Source organism: Camellia sinensis, chromosome 15 (assembly GCF_055761805.1).
Source record: "Camellia sinensis isolate YWXY chromosome 15, ASM5576180v1, whole genome shotgun sequence".
Classification (NCBI taxonomy): Eukaryota; Viridiplantae; Streptophyta; class Magnoliopsida; order Ericales; family Theaceae; genus Camellia; species Camellia sinensis.
This window is the reverse complement of record NC_138975.1, coordinates 17,863,002-17,881,225: the sequence shown is the minus strand read 5'-3', so window position 1 is coordinate 17,881,225 and position 18,224 is coordinate 17,863,002. Positions and strand designations below refer to the sequence as shown.

The window sequence follows — 18,224 nt, the reverse complement described above, 5'->3', positions numbered from 1 at the left end:
GCCCATCGCTTTTACATTGAGTCATTACTAAAGCAAAGGGTAATTACACCCCAATGCAATTTTTTTTAAAAAAACAATTACACATAGGTAAAAAAAATTATGATTTTAATTATTAATATTTATAAATTTAGTATTAATTTGTAATTATTTTTTGAAAATACAACTGATTTGATATTTCCACTAAAGTAAATAAGCTTCTTCTGCTTTTTATTTTTATTTGTTTATTATCTATTGGCTGGATTCGAAAAGTAAGAAAATAAATGGATGTTTATTAAAAATTATTATTTTTTATTTAATAAATCATAAGAAAATAAATATGTACAAGTAATTTTATTCTTCTTTTATTTCATTTCTTTTTCCCTTATAAATTCAATTAACATAACATCATAAATTTGTGGGAAAAAAGCACTAAATTTATTTATTTTATTTCTCTTTCGTTTTTCTTTCAATAATAAATTAAAAATCCGAACACAACAACATAAATAAGCAAAACCAAATACACACTATATCAATAAATTAAAACATCATATGACTTTTAACTTGCATCTCTTATGAAAAAATTACAAGTAGTGTATAGTTCAAAACACTGGCACATGTTTAAAATGCTTTATTGCATGGCACACATATAAATAACTTCCTATATGTATATATTTGATTACGGCGTCGCATTTTCAGGGTGATCGGTGATGACAGAGCAAGCACAATAGCAACATGGGGGTGGTGGCTCAACCTTGCAACAGTTGCAAGCTGGACAATAAGGTCTGTTAATTGGCTCTGCAAAAAAACGCAAAACATGAAAATGTTAATTAAAATTGAAACCGAACCCGTAATAGGATGACAACATAGGATTCGTTTGTGATGTGAGTTGGCTTTTTGATTATTTTACTCTGGAGTTAAAAAGTTTCGTTTGGAATGGACTTTTTGATTTTTTTAACTTTTGTGAGAGAAAAAATATAATTATTATAGGTTAAATGTGATGTTTTATCTTACTGGATTAAAACGCCTATTTTATTTTTTTTGTGATTAAAATAGCCCAAAAAACCCGGGTTTTTTCTTCCCAAATAAACCCAGAGCAGGACAGATTTGTAGCCTCCTATTTTAAATAATATCGGAAAGTGATGTGAATTGGGAAAGTGATAGGGACAATGAGTTAGAATATGATGTTTTTTTAATATTAGAAATGATGGTATTGATAAAGTGAGAGATAATATGATATATTATAGATAATAATTGATAAGTGATGAGAGCTAAAAAGAGATAGATAAGAAGTAAAGAAATAAAAATAGTAATATTATATATCTAGAAGTTTTACTCATAATTTTACCCCAGTCTTGATTTTTTTTCTATACACAAACCTCACAAAACACTAATTAAATCTTAACATTGTTTACTCCAACAAAAATGAGTGTTTTAATTTTAATCTTATTATGTATATATATTATATAAAAAAAAAATTAATAAATATTAATGATGTGGGATTAGGATAAGAAAAGAATTGTCATCCCTAATCTTGAAGGTTAAAAATACAAATGGTGGTGCTAACATATGGTATGATGCTCTCACTTTAAAATTATAACTTTACCTATTATACAAACTATAAAGAATTAAAACCTCTAAAATTACATCACAACACCTGTTAAAACACCAATTAATATACCAATTGATACATATAGTATTATTCAAATATAAAAGAATACTTATATCATTAATTGATGCATCTTTATTAAACCAACCTTGGGTATTGCAACATGAAATGAAATATGCTGAAAAATCTAGGGTGGTTGTTGAGATTTTTACCTTTGGCTGCATCACATGGTAAGTATGGAGATAGAACAATGGCGAAGATGAAAAAAGTAGCTAGAACAGACTTTGCAGAGTAAGAAATTGCCATTAAAGCTTATAATATTTTAAATTCTCTAATATATTTTGCTTGCTTTGGTAGTTAATAAACACATACATATTCAGCAATATTTATACTGGTTGGTTGGTTGAGAGAGAGAGAGGGGGAGAGAGAGAGAGAGAGAGATAGAGAGGGTGCTTCGTATCAATTCAGCTTACGCGTTGTTTGAATATTGGAGTCATTGAATTCCACTGTTTGCACAAATCGCTTTCAGATTATTTTTAGGTAAATTACAAATATATCCTTGAGATTTACTTAAATTATAAATTATCCTCTATAGTTTTAGAAATTATATTTTGTCCTCTAAAGTTCCTAATTTCATAACAAATAGGTCCTTTTGTTAATAAACTATCAAGTTAATTAACAATTTTTAATAATGTTAAAATTTTATTTCAATTAATAATTCAGATAATTTTATTATTATATACGTGAACAGTTAGAAATTTTACTTTTTTAATTAATTCTGTTAAATAAAATTTTTTGATAAGAAGGTATTTGTAATTTTTCAAACTATAGAAGATAATTTGTATTTTAAGCAAATCTCAAAAGATGTATTTGTAATTTTTTGATAGAGCCGCCCAATTATAGGTAATTGACCAGAAGAGTTTTCAATTTATTTTGACGTGAAATATTTTTGTTAAAAAATTTTGGGGAATTGACCCATGAATCCTAAAAGGTGGGATTGTAATCTAATCAGTCCCATATTTAATTTTGTACACCCAAAGGTCCCATTATTTGGGGGTGGACAGTTTTGCCCATGAACTTACTGTTTTGGGTTTGGTGGTATTATGTTTGAATGATGTGGGTGTATGTAACGTTTGGGAAAAACTTACTATAACTTTTTTATGATGTGGGTGTATGTAACGTTTGTGAAAAGTTTAGGAAAAGCTTACTATAGCACATTTATGATGTGGGTGTATGTAACGGTTGGAAAAAACTTACTATAGTTTTTTTATGATGTGGGTGTATATAACGTTTGGGAAAAGTACATTTATGATGTGGGTGTATGTAATGTTTGGGAAAAACTTACTATAGCTTTTTTATGATGTGGGTGTATGTAACGTGTTAATCATATTATTTAATTTTGATGATGTCTAAAATATATTAGTTAATATACATATTATTTGACACAAATTATTATCTTTTTAAAAAATATATATATTTGTTAAATATTATTTAAATAAAATAATATTATCTTTTTAAAATATATATGTTAAATATTATTTTAAATATTTTCAAAAACTTTACTATTCACTTTTTGAAAAATAGGGTTAATTACTATTCATCTTTTGACAAATCGATTAATTATATTATTTTGACAAAAATGATTATTTTAAATATTTTCAAAAAACTTTACTATTCACTTTTTGAAAAATAGGGTTAATTACTATTCATCTTTTGACAAATTGATTAATTATATTATTTTGACAAAAATGATTGATTGGTTGTATTATTTTGACAAATTTGATATTTATGGGTTGTCTTATTTTGACAAAATTAATATGGAGTGGTAAAATACATTTAGTTTAAAATCTTTACAACATATACAATATTTTAAAGATGACATATATTTTCAGATCCATCATAAATATTATTTATAGAGATTTTTCTGTATGCAAAATTTTGATCAGAACTTATATAACATTATATGCAGAATACATCACGTGCGCTATTAAATTTTTTACATTACATTGATTATATCATATTATAATCAAACAAGATGAAAAAGATGGAGTTATATATATATGTGTGTATATATATATATATATATATTATAAACTAGATGGAGAAAATTATTTGTTTGAAAGTTGTGAACTTTGTATTAAATTGTCTACAACAATGGTGGCTCCATGTTTGAAATAACAAAAAGAAAAAAAAAATCAGTCTTATTTTTTATCTTTTGTTGACTATTCAAAATTTAAGGAGTGTGCTTATGTAAGCAATGACATCAAGAGCCTGCTTATGTAAGCGATGACATCAGGAGCGTGCTTATGTAAGCGATGACGTCAGGAGCGTGCTTATGTAAGCCATGACGTCAGCAAGGAGTGTCCAACGGGCATATTTTTGTGTATAAATAGAAGTGTTGGATGTGGAGAAAAATCAAGAACTTGAAGAGAAAATTTTCTGTGAGCTCAAAATTGTATTCTTCTCTTTCACTTTCAGATCTAAGTCTAGCTTTTGTTCTTACACTTTCATATCTACTCTTTGTGAGAGAATTATTGTAAAAGTGGGTTCAATTACCACTTATTCTTATTCCTTATTTTTGTGAGAGATTTTGTAAGGGTAAGGCATTTATTGTTGAGTGAGGCTCAATAGATAATAGTAAGTCCTGTGCCAAATCCACAAGCTTGGTGGTGTATTTATTCAATTGATAGTAAAGAAATTCTCAAGGAGGTTCCTTGGGGAGTGGACGTAGGCCTGGCGTGCCGAACCACTATAAATCGCAGTGTTTGATTTTCTCTCTCTATCTCTTCTACTTTTATATTGATAATTATTATTCTGTTTGTTTTTATTTATTCAAATTCTGAATATTGTGTTATATTTAATATTGTGAAATTTTTAATAACCCAATTCACCCCCCCTCTTGGGTTGCCTAACTGGGATAACAATTGGTATCAGAGCCTAGACTCTAGTTTTTGTGACTTAACCGTCTCAGAGTAGATCATGGCAACCCCTAGTTATTCCTTACCCGAGGGACAAGCATCTAATAGGCCACCTCTATTTAGCGGCACAAATTTTAGCTATTGGAAAACTAGGATGACCATACATATTCAATCTAATGATTATGAATGTTGGAAAATTATTTGTAATGGTCCAAAAATTCCTACCAAAACTATAGATGGACTTAGGGTACCAAAACCTGAAGATGAGTGGGATGAATCAGATACTAGAATGGCCCAAATTAATGTCAAAGCTACAAACATGTTGTACTGCGCTTTAGATGCCAACGAGTTCAATAGAATTTCCACATGTAAAACCGCTAAAGAAATTTGGGACAAGCTTATAGTGACTCATGAGGGAACCGAACAAGTTAAAGAATCTAGAGTCAGTTTGCTAGTCCATAATTATGAACTTTTTAAAATGAAGCCTGATGAAACTATTCCTCAAATGTTTACTCGTTTTACTGATATTATTAATGGTTTAACTTCTCTTGGCAAAATATATACTAATGCTGAAATTGTAAGAAAAGTGCTTAGGTCATTGCCAAAAAGTTGGGAGACAAAAGTCATTGCCATTACCGAAGCCAAGGATTTATCAAAGCTAAGTCTAGATGAGTTAATGGGATCTCTCTTAACTCATGAGCTCATAATGCAAGAAGGAAAGGAAGAGGAAGACAACAACAAGAAGAAAGGAATAGCTTTCAAATCCACCTCGAAACATCAAGAGGATAAGGAAGATGATTCAGATGAGGATGAGGAAATGGCATTCATCACTAGAAAGTTCCAAAGGTTTGTGAGAAAGAAACAAGGTGTACGAAATTTTTTCAGAAAAGACTTCAACAACAGGGATTTTCAAAGAGGAGAAAATCACAAAAAATCAGAAGTAACCTGCTATGAATGCAACAAACCTGGACACTACAAATCAGAATGTCCAGAACTTAAGAAAAAATTCAAGAAGGACAAAAAGAAAGCTATGATTGCAGCATGGGGAGAAGATAGTGATGAAAGCGACACAGAAACCGAAATTTGCAAAAACGAGGTTGCTAACCTATGTTTAATGGCACTTGGAAATGAAAATGAGGTAAATGACGAATCCTTTACATTTGATGAATTACAATTAGCTTTTGATGAATTACATGCAGAATTTAAGAAACTTAGTTTGAAAAATAATTGTCAAAAGAAAGTAATTTCAAGTTTATCAAAAGAAAATGAATCATTGACTTCCAAGATAAATGCTTTAGAAAATGAAGCCATGAAAATGAAAAAGGAAAATGAGATTTTAACTCAAAAAGAGTCTTCAATTTCTGAAAAACATTTAGTTGTATTGCAAAAAGAAAACGAGTCTTTAAAAAATGAGCAAATTATTTTAAAAGAAAATATTGAAGACTTGAAAACTACTCTTTCAAAGTTCACTCAAGGTAGAGAGACTTTAGATAAAATTCTTAAAAATCAAAACCGTACTTTTGGTAGAGCCGGAATTGGATATAAACCTTTTTCAAAAGTAAAAACTGCCAAAAATGGTTTTGTATATGCATCTTCTAATCACTCTCATCTCACATGTCATTTTTGTGGAACAAAAGGTCATATTTCACCTTCATGTCCTATTAAAAGAAATCCTTTTGCTAAAATAAAAAAGATGTGGGTTCCTAAGGATATCTCAAGGGTATCAAATTCTAACTTTTATGGACCCAAGAAAAAATGGGTACCAATAGAGAAATCAAATTTTTGTAGGTATGTTTCAAGACAAAATCCAGTAACGATAGATGGTATCTCGACAGTGCATGTTCGAGGCACATGACTGGAAATAAAGCTATGTTCGCCACACTCCAACTAAAGGATGGCGGATATGTGACTTTTGGCGACAATAGCAAGGGTAAAATCATTGGTGTAGGAAGTATTGGTAAAAATCCCTCTCCTATTATTGAAAATGTTTTATTTGTTGAAGGTTTAAAACATAACTTGCTTAGTATTAGTCAATTATGTGATAAAGGTTATAGAGTTATTTTTGAGAAAACTCATTGCACTATTGAAAATACCTTAGAAAACAAAACTTTATTTGTAGGTTATAGACATGAGAATGTATATGTGTTTGATTTACATGATTTATCTTCTCATTTTAACATTAAATGTTTATCTGCTATAAATGATAATGGTTGGCTTTGGCATAGAAGATTAGGACATGCTCATTTTGATTTAATTTCCAAGCTTTCAAAAAATGAGTTAGTCATAGGTTTACCAAAAATTGTTTTTGAAAAAGATAAACTTTGTGATGCATGTCAATTTGGAAAACAAACTAGAATTTCTTTTAAATCCAAAAATATCGTTTCAACTACTAGACCACTTCAACTCTTGCATATTGATCTATTCGGACCATCTAGAACATTAAGTTTAGGAGGAAAATCTTATGCCCTTGTTTGTGTTGATGATTACACTAGATATACATGGGTATTATTTTTAGCACACAAAAATGAAGCTTTTTATAATTTCTCAAAACTTTGTAAAAGAATTCAAAATGAGAAAAATCTTAATATTTGTAGTATTAGAAGTGACCATGGTAGAGAATTTGAAAATGATGATTTTATTAAGTTTTGTGATGACTTAGGAATAGATCATAATTTCTCAGCCCCTAGGACTCCTCAACAAAACGGTGTGGTTGAAAGAAAAAATAGAACTCTTGAAGAAATGGCTCGTACTATGCTTTGTGAAAATAATTTGCCTAAATATTTTTGGGCGGAAGCTGTAAACACTGCATGCTATGTTATAAACCGTGCCATGATTAGACCTATTCTTAAGAAAACTCCTTACGAACTTTGGAAAGGTAGAAAACCTAATATTAGTCACTTGCGTGCTTTTGGTTGTAAATGCTTTGTATTAAATAACAATAAAGATAATTTAGGAAAATTTGATGCTAAATCGGATGAAGCTATATTTCTTGGTTATTCTATGTCTAGTAAAGCTTATAGAGTATTTAATAAAAGAACTCTACTTGTTGAAGAATCTGTGCATGTTGTTTTTGATGAATCTAACGATATTATTTCCAAGAATCTGTTAAGTAATGATATTGTAGAAAATCAACCAAGCATGGAGAGTATTTATAAAAAGGAAAATGAAGAAAATCCATTACGCAAACATGACGAAGAAATGACAATGGAGAATCTTCAAGAAATATATGCTCTTCCAGAAAATGACTCAAATCTACCAAAAGAATGGAAGTATGCTCATGGCCACCCCAAAGACCTCATCATAGGTGATGCGGCGGAAGGTATAAAAACTCGTTCCTCTGTTAGAAATATTTGTGGTAACTTGGCATTTGTTTCACAAATTGAACCAAAATCATTTTTAGAAGCTGAAAATGATGAAAACTGGATTTTAGCAATGCAAGAAGAATTAAATCAATTTGAAAGAAATGAAGTTTGGTTTTTGACCCCTCGACCTAAGGATCATCCAGTTATTGGTACAAAATGGGTTTTTCGAAATAAAATGGACGAATCTGGAGTTGTTACTAGAAATAAAGCTAGATTAGTAGCTCAAGGCTATAATCAAGAAGAGGGAATTGATTTTGATGAAACTTTTGCACCAGTTGCTAGACTTGAAGCTATTAGAATGTTACTTGCTTTTGCGTGTTTTAAAGATTTTAAATTATATCAAATGGATGTTAAAAGTGCTTTTTTAAATGGGTACATTTCGGAGGAAGTCTATGTTGAACAACCTCCCGGTTTTGAAAATCATAAATACCCGGATCATGTTTTCAAACTTTCAAAAGCCTTATATGGCTTAAAACAAGCTCCTAGAGCATGGTATGAAAGATTGAGTAATTTTCTACTTGACAAAGGTTTTTGTAGAGGAAAAATTGATACAACACTTTTTATAAAAATCAAAAATGAAGATATGCTAATCGTTCAAATTTATGTTGATGATATCATTTTTGGTGCTACTAATGAAAATTTGTGCAAAGAGTTTGCTAAAGACATGCAGGGTGAGTTTGAAATGAGTATGATGGGGGAATTAAATTACTTCCTTGGTCTACAAATTAAACAAACTAATGATGGAATCCATTTAAATCAAACGAAATATATCAAAGATCTACTCAAAAGGTTTGAAATGGAATCATCAAAGCCTGCAGCAACTCCAATGAGCACATCGATAAAAATCGACAAAGATGAGCAAGGTAAACCCGTAGATGAGAAGAAATATCGAGGTATGATTGGTTCTTTACTTTATCTTACTGCAAGTAGGCCCGACATAATGTTTAGTGTTTGTATGTGTGCACGTTTTCAATCCGCACCGAAAGAGTCACACATCATCGCAGTCAAACGCATTTTCAGATATCTTGTCGGCACTCAAAATTTGGGATTATGGTATCCTAAGGGAACCACCTTTGAACTTTTTGGTTACTCAGATGCCGACTTTGCGGGATGTAGACTTGACCGAAAAAGCACTAGTGGCACTTGTCATTTTCTTGGACACTCACTCACCTCTTGGTTTTGCAAAAAACAAAACTCAGTGGCTTTGTCAACTGCTGAAGCAGAATACATTGCCGCCGCTGGGTGTTGTGCACAATTGCTTTGGATGAAACAACAACTTCAAGATTTTGGACTTCACTATGATCATATTCCTATAAAATGTGACAACACAAGTGCCATTAACCTTTCAAAAAATCCTATTCAGCACTCACGCACTAAACACATTGAAATAAGGCATCATTTTCTGAGAGATCATGTACTCAAAGGTGACATTGAACTCGAATTTGTGCCTACAAATTGTCAATTAGCTGACATATTTACCAAGCCTCTAAATGAAGAACAATTTTGTTATATTAGAACAGAACTTGGTATGATGAATACTCCAATATAATGTTTATATTAAAAAATAATTTTTTAATAATTAAATAAAATAAATATTGTAATTATTATTATTATTATAAAAAAAAATTAATAACAATAATAATATACATATATTTATATATATAATTTTTTCTCTCTCTCTCCCGGTCCGTCCCTATCTTTCACCCACTCTCTTCCTTACTCTCTCTTTTTCTCTTTCTCTTGGTCTCTCGCTCTCTCCTTCTTCCTTAGCCGACTCCATATCCATGTTCACCATCATCTACAACCATCTCCACCATCCACAAAATCATCCATCACTTTCATCACTACTATCATCCACCAAAATCCCTCACCAATCCACAAAACTCCATCACTTCTCTACCCAAAAATCTGCATCACCATCTTTGCCGATCCATCAAGTTCCATCGCCGATCCACCAAGATCCGTGACAGATCCATCAAGATCCATTGCCGATCTACACAAATTGCCACCGATCTACCCAATCTTCTCTATTTCTTCCGATCATCAAGGTCATCACCGATCAACATGTTAAAATTATTATTGCACTGTGTTGTATTTTTTTTTCTTGTTATATGTGCTCCAAATTCTCTTGGATTTAATATTGGTTGCTTCTACCTTGATTGAAGTATTTGTTTTTATTTTTATTTTCTCCTTTTATGCTAGTGCACTTGGTGTAGTTGTTTATGGCCAGATCTTAAGGGCCTTTGGTATCATAGATTGGTAATCTATTTCTTCAATTTTATGAAATTTCTAGTGCATTAATTCAGGGGGAGACTCATATTTTGAGATTAACAATCATTATAAAAATATACATATATATATATAAAAAAAAAAAAAAGGGCATGTGTATATTCTGTGCATAATTTTAGGGGGAGTATATATATACATTTTTTTTTTCTTATCTGCCATACTCCTTATCTGCACCAACAAACAATTTTTTTGTGCAAAGTCAAAATTTAAAAAAAAAAAAAAAATAATAATAATAAATACATAAAGGAAGAAATGCTCACAATTTTATTTCAGAAAAAGAAAATATTACTCGATTACAGGTAAATTTTCAGAAGGTTTCACAGATTTTTTCTTTTTCACTTCTCTCAACAATTTTTCATGAGCCTCTGTTACATGCCTCTCTCTGTTTTCGATTTCTGTGAGTCTTGGCATTATCACCGTTGCATAATACTGCACTGCATTCTCCAACTGTGCATTTTTTCTTTTCAGCTCCTTCTTCTCCTTACACATATTCACTACTTGTTGTTTTAACAAGCACACCTCATCTCTCCATTGCTGATTTTCTTGTACTCTTGCTTGTAATCGTCGCGCCATATTGGAAACTGCAGTCATGGCCTGTGTACTAAGAGCCATAGTATGATTAATAGCATCGAAATCATTTCGATTGCCAATACCACTAGAACCCTCATTTACAGGCATAGCATGTGCCTGCGTCACTGGTACTCTCTCATTTGCTTGCATTACAGGCACCTCATGCAGGTCCGACTCATTGATAGACAAGGTAAGGAATGACATGATTATAAAATGAGCTAAAACAAATTTTTCTCTCAAACACTTGATGATTTCGTATCTTTGCTTCTGATCTATGTCACTTTTTATACACTCCATTGCTCCATTCCTCGATGCATATCTGCTATATCTGCTCAAATCTTTTGTTTGTCCATACTTCCTGCGCTCGAGATGCTACAAAATCCCCACAATGATTCCGACAAGACAGCCGGCCCCTTATTTTATTGTTGGCCCCCCAGATTATTGTATCCCTTGTGTTTGTTTCTTATCTTCATCTTTATTTTGATGATGTCAAAGGGGGAGAAAAAATATGATTTTGAAAATTATATGTCGCAGGGTTGTCAAATATTTTGTCAAATTTATTTTGTGTCAAATCCATACATATATTGCCATCATCAAAAAGGGGGAGATTGTTAATCATATTATTTAATTTTGATGATGTCTAAAATATATTAGTTAATATACATATTATTTGACACAAATTATTATCTTTTTAAAAAATATATATATTTGTTAAATATTATTTAAATAAAATAATATTATCTTTTTAAAATATATATGTTAAATATTATTTTAAATATTTTCAAAAACTTTACTATTCACTTTTTGAAAAATAGGGTTAATTACTATTCATCTTTTGACAAATCGATTAATTATATTATTTTGACAAAAATGATTATTTTAAATATTTTCAAAAAACTTTACTATTCACTTTTTGAAAAATAGGGTTAATTACTATTCATCTTTTGACAAATTGATTAATTATATTATTTTGACAAAAATGATTGATTGGTTGTATTATTTTGACAAATTTGATATTTATGGGTTGTCTTATTTTGACAAAATTAATATGGAGTGGTAAAATACATTTAGTTTAAAATCTTTACAACATATACAATATTTTAAAGATGACATATATTTTCAGATCCATCATAAATATTATTTATAGAGATTTTTCTGTATGCAAAATTTTGATCAGAACTTATATAACATTATATGCAGAATACATCACGTGCGCTATTAAATTTTTTACATTACATTGATTATATCATATTATAATCAAACAAGATGAAAAAGATGGAGTTATATATATATGTGTGTATATATATATATATATATATTATAAACTAGATGGAGAAAATTATTTGTTTGAAAGTTGTGAACTTTGTATTAAATTGTCTACAACAATGGTGGCTCCATGTTTGAAATAACAAAAAGAAAAAAAAATCAGTCTTATTTTTTATCTTTTGTTGACTATTCAAAATTTAAGGAGTGTGCTTATGTAAGCAATGACATCAAGAGCCTGCTTATGTAAGCGATGACATCAGGAGCGTGCTTATGTAAGCGATGACGTCAGGAGCGTGCTTATGTAAGCCATGACGTCAGCAAGGAGTGTCCAACGGGCATATTTTTGTGTATAAATAGAAGTGTTGGATGTGGAGAAAAATCAAGAACTTGAAGAGAAAATTTTCTGTGAGCTCAAAATTGTATTCTTCTCTTTCACTTTCAGATCTAAGTCTAGCTTTTGTTCTTACACTTTCATATCTACTCTTTGTGAGAGAATTATTGTAAAAGTGGGTTCAATTACCACTTATTCTTATTCCTTATTTTTGTGAGAGATTTTGTAAGGGTAAGGCATTTATTGTTGAGTGAGGCTCAATAGATAATAGTAAGTCCTGTGCCAAATCCACAAGCTTGGTGGTGTATTTATTCAATTGATAGTAAAGAAATTCTCAAGGAGGTTCCTTGGGGAGTGGACGTAGGCCTGGCGTGCCGAACCACTATAAATCGCAGTGTTTGATTTTCTCTCTCTATCTCTTCTACTTTTATATTGATAATTATTATTCTGTTTGTTTTTATTTATTCAAATTCTGAATATTGTGTTATATTTAATATTGTGAAATTTTTAATAACCCAATTCACCCCCCCTCTTGGGTTGCCTAACTGGGATAACATAACGTTTGGGAAAAACACATTTATGATGTGGGTGTATATAACGTTTAGGAAAAGCTTACTATAGCACATTTATGATGTAGGTGTATGTAACGTTTGGGAAAACATTTATGATGTGGGTGTATGTAACATTTGGGAAAAGCTTACTATAACTTTTTTATGATGTGGGTATATATAACGTTTGGGAAAAACACATTTATGATGTGGGTGTATGTAATGTTTGGGAAAAGCTTACTATAGCTTTTTTTGGGTTTAGTAGTGTATGTAGGGGTGTCCACGTTATTTATGACCCACACGTTTCAACCACAAAAAAAAGGTACATTAGTCAAAAAAATCATTCCATAATTACATAATGGGATCCTTTGGATCACATTACCAACAAAATAGGACTTGAACGTCTATTAATTTTAAAGTGGGACTTGGTAGACTACAACTCTCCAAAATGGGAGTTTCCAATAATTTTCCGAAAAATTTTACTTATTTTTTTGTTATTTAATTGAATAAAAATAAGTAAAATATTTTTGTATCATTTTTTAAAAAAGGACTTACTTTTAAGTTAATTTTTATAAAGTTGGACTTTTATTCACTACATTTTTAACACATTTAACTTTTTCAAATAAATATATTAACTCACTAAAAAGTCATAAATGACATTTTACTGAATTAAAATTTCTCTTTTAGATAATAAAATATTTTTATTTCAAGTGTCAATCAAACATTGAAAACAAAAACAAAAATATTTTTTCTATGTAAAATATTTTACGACGAAACAAACGGAACCTTATCCTCTTTCATTTTACTGAATTTTGTTTTTGTTAGGCCATTGTTTTTAGTTTGATAATTACTATTTTTTGGGGTCAAATCAGTAGGAGAAAAATTATAAATAGAATAAATTACACTAACTTGTATTCATATTTAGAGAAAATACATTGAATTTTATAAATTTGATATAATTTCATTAGATTTTATAGGTTGTATTTAGATCATAGATTTAGGTAATAATTTGGATAAGGATTAGGAAATAGCTTTGTATACCGGCCCCGTTTGGTAGAGCTGTGGAAAAGTGATTATAGCTTATACCTTAACAGCTTATAGTTTATAACTGTGAACATAAGCTGATTTTTGACTTATAAATTAATCTTCTCCTCCCCCACTCAAAGAATAAGTTGATTTTTTACTTACAAAAAGTTATAAGCTGCATTGTTAAGTTAAACCAAATATATCAAAATAGCTTAAATTAAGCTAAAAGCTGAAATAAGTTGGAAATAAACCCTACCAAACAGGGCTACTATCTATGTTTATAATTTTTTTTTTTTGATCAACTGATAGAAAAGTAATTAAAAATATAAAAAATATTTATATCATTAAACAAGACCACTAGCCACAATAACAATAGTCGGAAAGTGAACAAAACCTTACAACCAATAAACCAAGCCGAACACAGCCACTACTAATTAGATACAACTCACATAATGAGGGAAAAATAAATTATTGCAAAGAGTATTAAATTTCTCTTCATAGCAATTGAACCCATAACCTCACACCACGAAAGGGTGTTACACAACCAAATGCCCTGGTTATCTATATGTTTATAATCAATTATATTAATTCTAATTATTTTGGCCTTATTAAAAAGGAAATCAAGAATAATTTATCCTCATGCCAAACTCGAAAAACTTATTTTTTCTCGTTTTTCTACTCTTAAGATATTTTTAATTAGGATTTGATCGAGAGATCAATTGACTCTGAAAAATAAAGTAACAAGACCAGAACTCTGTGTGAACTATTGTATGTTCTCTAAACCCTAAAGATAGTTGGTATAATTTATCCTTATAACTATTACCTGAATTACATTAAATTGAATATTTAACTATGAAGTAAGTTTAACACATAATCACAATCGTATAACAAAAATAATAATTATAAAAATTTCCAAACAACTATAAGGAGCAAATATCCACATGACAGTAACGAGAATTAAAATCCCTAACCTCCTGGTGAGATTATTGAGATTCTTAACCAACAAGTTAACTTGTGTCAACGGATGATAAGGGAGCTGTAGGATACAAGGATAGTTGTCACCCTCCCAACTATAAATAATATAAATTAGTACAGCAATATAAAAATGCAGAAATATTAAAATATCCTTGCATCAAAATTTGGAATCGAGTGGTCTGTGATGAATATTTATTGGAATAGTTACGCACAAAATCTTAATTTATGAACTTATCCTCTATTAAGTTTTAATTAAGGGTTCGTTTAGCATAAAGTTTGGGTTGGGTTGAGGTTATTTTAATCATAAAAAGACAAAATATGATTTTTAGTCCAATAAGACAAAATGTCACATTTAAACCATAATAATTTTATTTTTTCTCTCATAAAAGTAAAAAAAAACCAAAAAAATTCATCCCAAATAAGATTTTTTAGTCCCAGGCTAAAATAACCAAAAAAACAAAAAAGCCAACCCACATTCCAAACGAAGGCTAAGATTTTTTAGATCTTCCAATCCCGTTAAATTTTTAATAATCGGAATTGCCTTTCAAATAATGATTATTCATTAATTATGATTATCTATAAAGGAACATGATGATTTGATATTTATTTTGATTTTCAAAATTTTAAAATATCAAATTTCAAATTGAAAAAACTAAAAAAAAAAAAAAAATTTATTTGCAAAAAAAAAAACTTTTTTAATTTTTTTTTTGAAAAAGTTGAATTATTTTTTTGTGCAAAACTAAAAATTTTGTATCTATAAAGGAGTATGATGATGAAACATTGATGTGCAAAACTGAAAAAAAAAAAACTAATAATATTCTTAGTTTTAAAACTGGAAAAAAACTAACAATGTTTTCAGTTTTATTAGATAGTTGAATCAAATCGATAAGTGTTTCTTTTCTCCGAAGGAGAGCAGTCTATCTGGTGTCAGTGGGTGAAATCCTATTTACTTAAAGGTCAAAGTCTATGGAGGGTTAAAATGCCTAGTGACCTTTCTTGGGTCTGGAGGAAAATTCTATCCCTTCGTCCTGTCATTTACCCTTTGATTCTGCACAAAATTGGGAATGGGAATGATGTTTTCTTGTGGTTTGACAATTAGCATCCTCTTGGATCTTTGTGGGCGAGGTTTGGTGCTAGAGTTGGCTATGATACTGCCTTTGGGATGGATGCTAAGGTTAGTAGGATTGTTAATAACCGTTCTTGGAGTTGGCCCAGGAGAAGGAGGAGCTTCTTACAGGAGTTGATTGAGCATACCCCGCTTACATTTACTCCAAACTCTGGTTATGATACTGTTATTTGGGTGCCGTTTTCTAATGGTAAGTTTTCTATAAATTCAACTTGGAATTGGTTCAGGAAATCTTTTACTAAAGTTTCTTGAGAGAAGTTGCTATGGGGTCCTCATAATATCCCTAAGGCAAGTATGGTTACTTGGATGGCTATTTTGGGGAGATTAAACACAGGGGATAGGCTTAAGCTGTTTTGTATATCTCAAACCTCTATGTGTGTTTTGTGTAATGACCCTTATGAGGATCATAACCATTTATTCTTTGATTGTCCCTTCTCTAGTCGAGTTTGGGAGAGTATTAAAGGGAAACTTAGTGTGAATTGACCCCATCTCCTTTGGCCTGACACTGTTCAATTGGTTTCTAAAACGGTCGAAGGTAAATCTCTTAGTGCTGTGGTCACAAAACTTGTATTTACTTGTACTGTGTATCAGCTTTGGATTGTTAGGAACAATTGCATATTTAGAAAGGAAAAGATTCTTGAAGAGATTGTGATTAAAGGCATTGTGGATATGATTAGATTTCGAGTAATGTCTATTACTAACCTCAAATTGCATCCTAGTGACAGTTGGTTTTTGAGTTCCTGGCGGCTGCCTAACACTGTGCTGAAAGCAACAACAAATGGAATGAGAGTTGAGAGTTCAGTAAATTGTGGGTTAAGTGATGGTAGCACAAATTGAGTGTTTTTTTAATGGTTTGCTCATTTTGTAGGTACATGGATAAGATGGAACTGCTAGCTGTGAGTGATAACAACCAATTTCAGTGGGTTAAGTGTTATGGGAGATACACAAATATCCATACCCCATTTCTACTAGCCATATTGAGTGTTTGTTATATATTCATGTCTATTAATCTTTCTCTGTTTTGCAGGTACATGGATCTGAAGTTTTTTGAGTGGAGTGAGAATCTAAATTGTGTGTTGAGTGATGTGAGCCCAGAAAATGTGTGTTTATATTTTATTAATGTGTGGTTTTTCTATTTCCACTTATTTTGGTCAGGCTACTTTAGATTAAGGGAGGGTGATGCGTTACTTAAAGGTTGCTGTAAAAAGTGGCTGTTTTGTGTAAGGAAAAGCTCTCTTTTTGCTGGTAGCAGTTCTTATTGGAACAATAAGGACACGGTTTGTGGATGTAGGATTGTGCGAGGCTCCCCTAATCAATGGAAGCACGGTTTAATACATTGTGCGGCTGTAAAATAGGGAATCACTAAAATTCGAAAGCATGGAAGCAAGTTGTTGGCTGCTGGGAGCGCCGATGGTGTCAAGAAATGTGTTTTATTTCCTATATATTTAATTGTCTATAGGTTGTGTTTATTAGTGCATTTGGGTGCCTACCCTTGCGGGATGTGCAAGGGATGTTTTGTTCTCCGGGGTGACCATTTATGCTGTGATAGTGTTCTCGGTTCTTATGCTGGGTTCTTATGCTAGTTGCTGCTGTTGATTTATTGTAAAATTGTTTGTGAGATGTTTAGTTTGTTAGTTGTTCGGTATTTGTGTATGGCCTTTGGTGTCTTTGGTTAGGTCTGCTGTTGCTCTTTTTTATTTTTATTTTTTCTGATGTATAGTTGTGGGTAGGGCCTAGAGCATGCCCCTTGTATTTTGTGCTAGCTTTTTGTTTTTATTTATGACTTACTTACCAAAAAAAAAAAAAAACCGATAAGTAGAAGGGCAAAAACGTTTAATCCCATACTCTGTTTTTTTTCATCAGTTAGTGAAACAATTATTTAAAATATTACTATGCAAAATTGATAATGTTCTTAATTTTAAAAATTGAAAAAAATTGATAATATTCTCAATTTTAATAAATAAAACTTATTGGTTCAAAAAATCTTAGATATGGCCTGAATTGCCATAACATTTATAAATAATTAACTCATATTTATTAGGATCCTCGCTGCTCCTAACAAGTTGATCATCTAATTTGAAGAAGGAAAATGTTTCGTAGCTCAAATTTTGTGGCTCAAATAGCCAAAACGACGTCGTTTTGGCCATTTTTATGTTGTTCTGTACTCAAAACGATGTCGTTTTGGCCATTTGAGCAACTTTTGAGCCACAAAATTTGAGCTACGTAGC

At 30.8% G+C, this 18,224-nt stretch overlaps 1 long non-coding RNA gene across 1 annotated transcript; it reads right to left on the bottom strand.

The window, feature by feature from the left end:
• Positions 1-512: 512 nt before the first annotated feature.
• On the bottom strand, positions 513-2,088 carry LOC114268637 (uncharacterized). Its single transcript, XR_003631340.2, has 2 exons — positions 1,798-2,088; positions 513-774 (listed from the first exon to the last, which is right to left on the bottom strand). It is a non-coding gene; the product is annotated as an uncharacterized LOC114268637 (long non-coding RNA).
• Between the last annotated feature and the right edge of the window lie 16,136 nt (positions 2,089-18,224).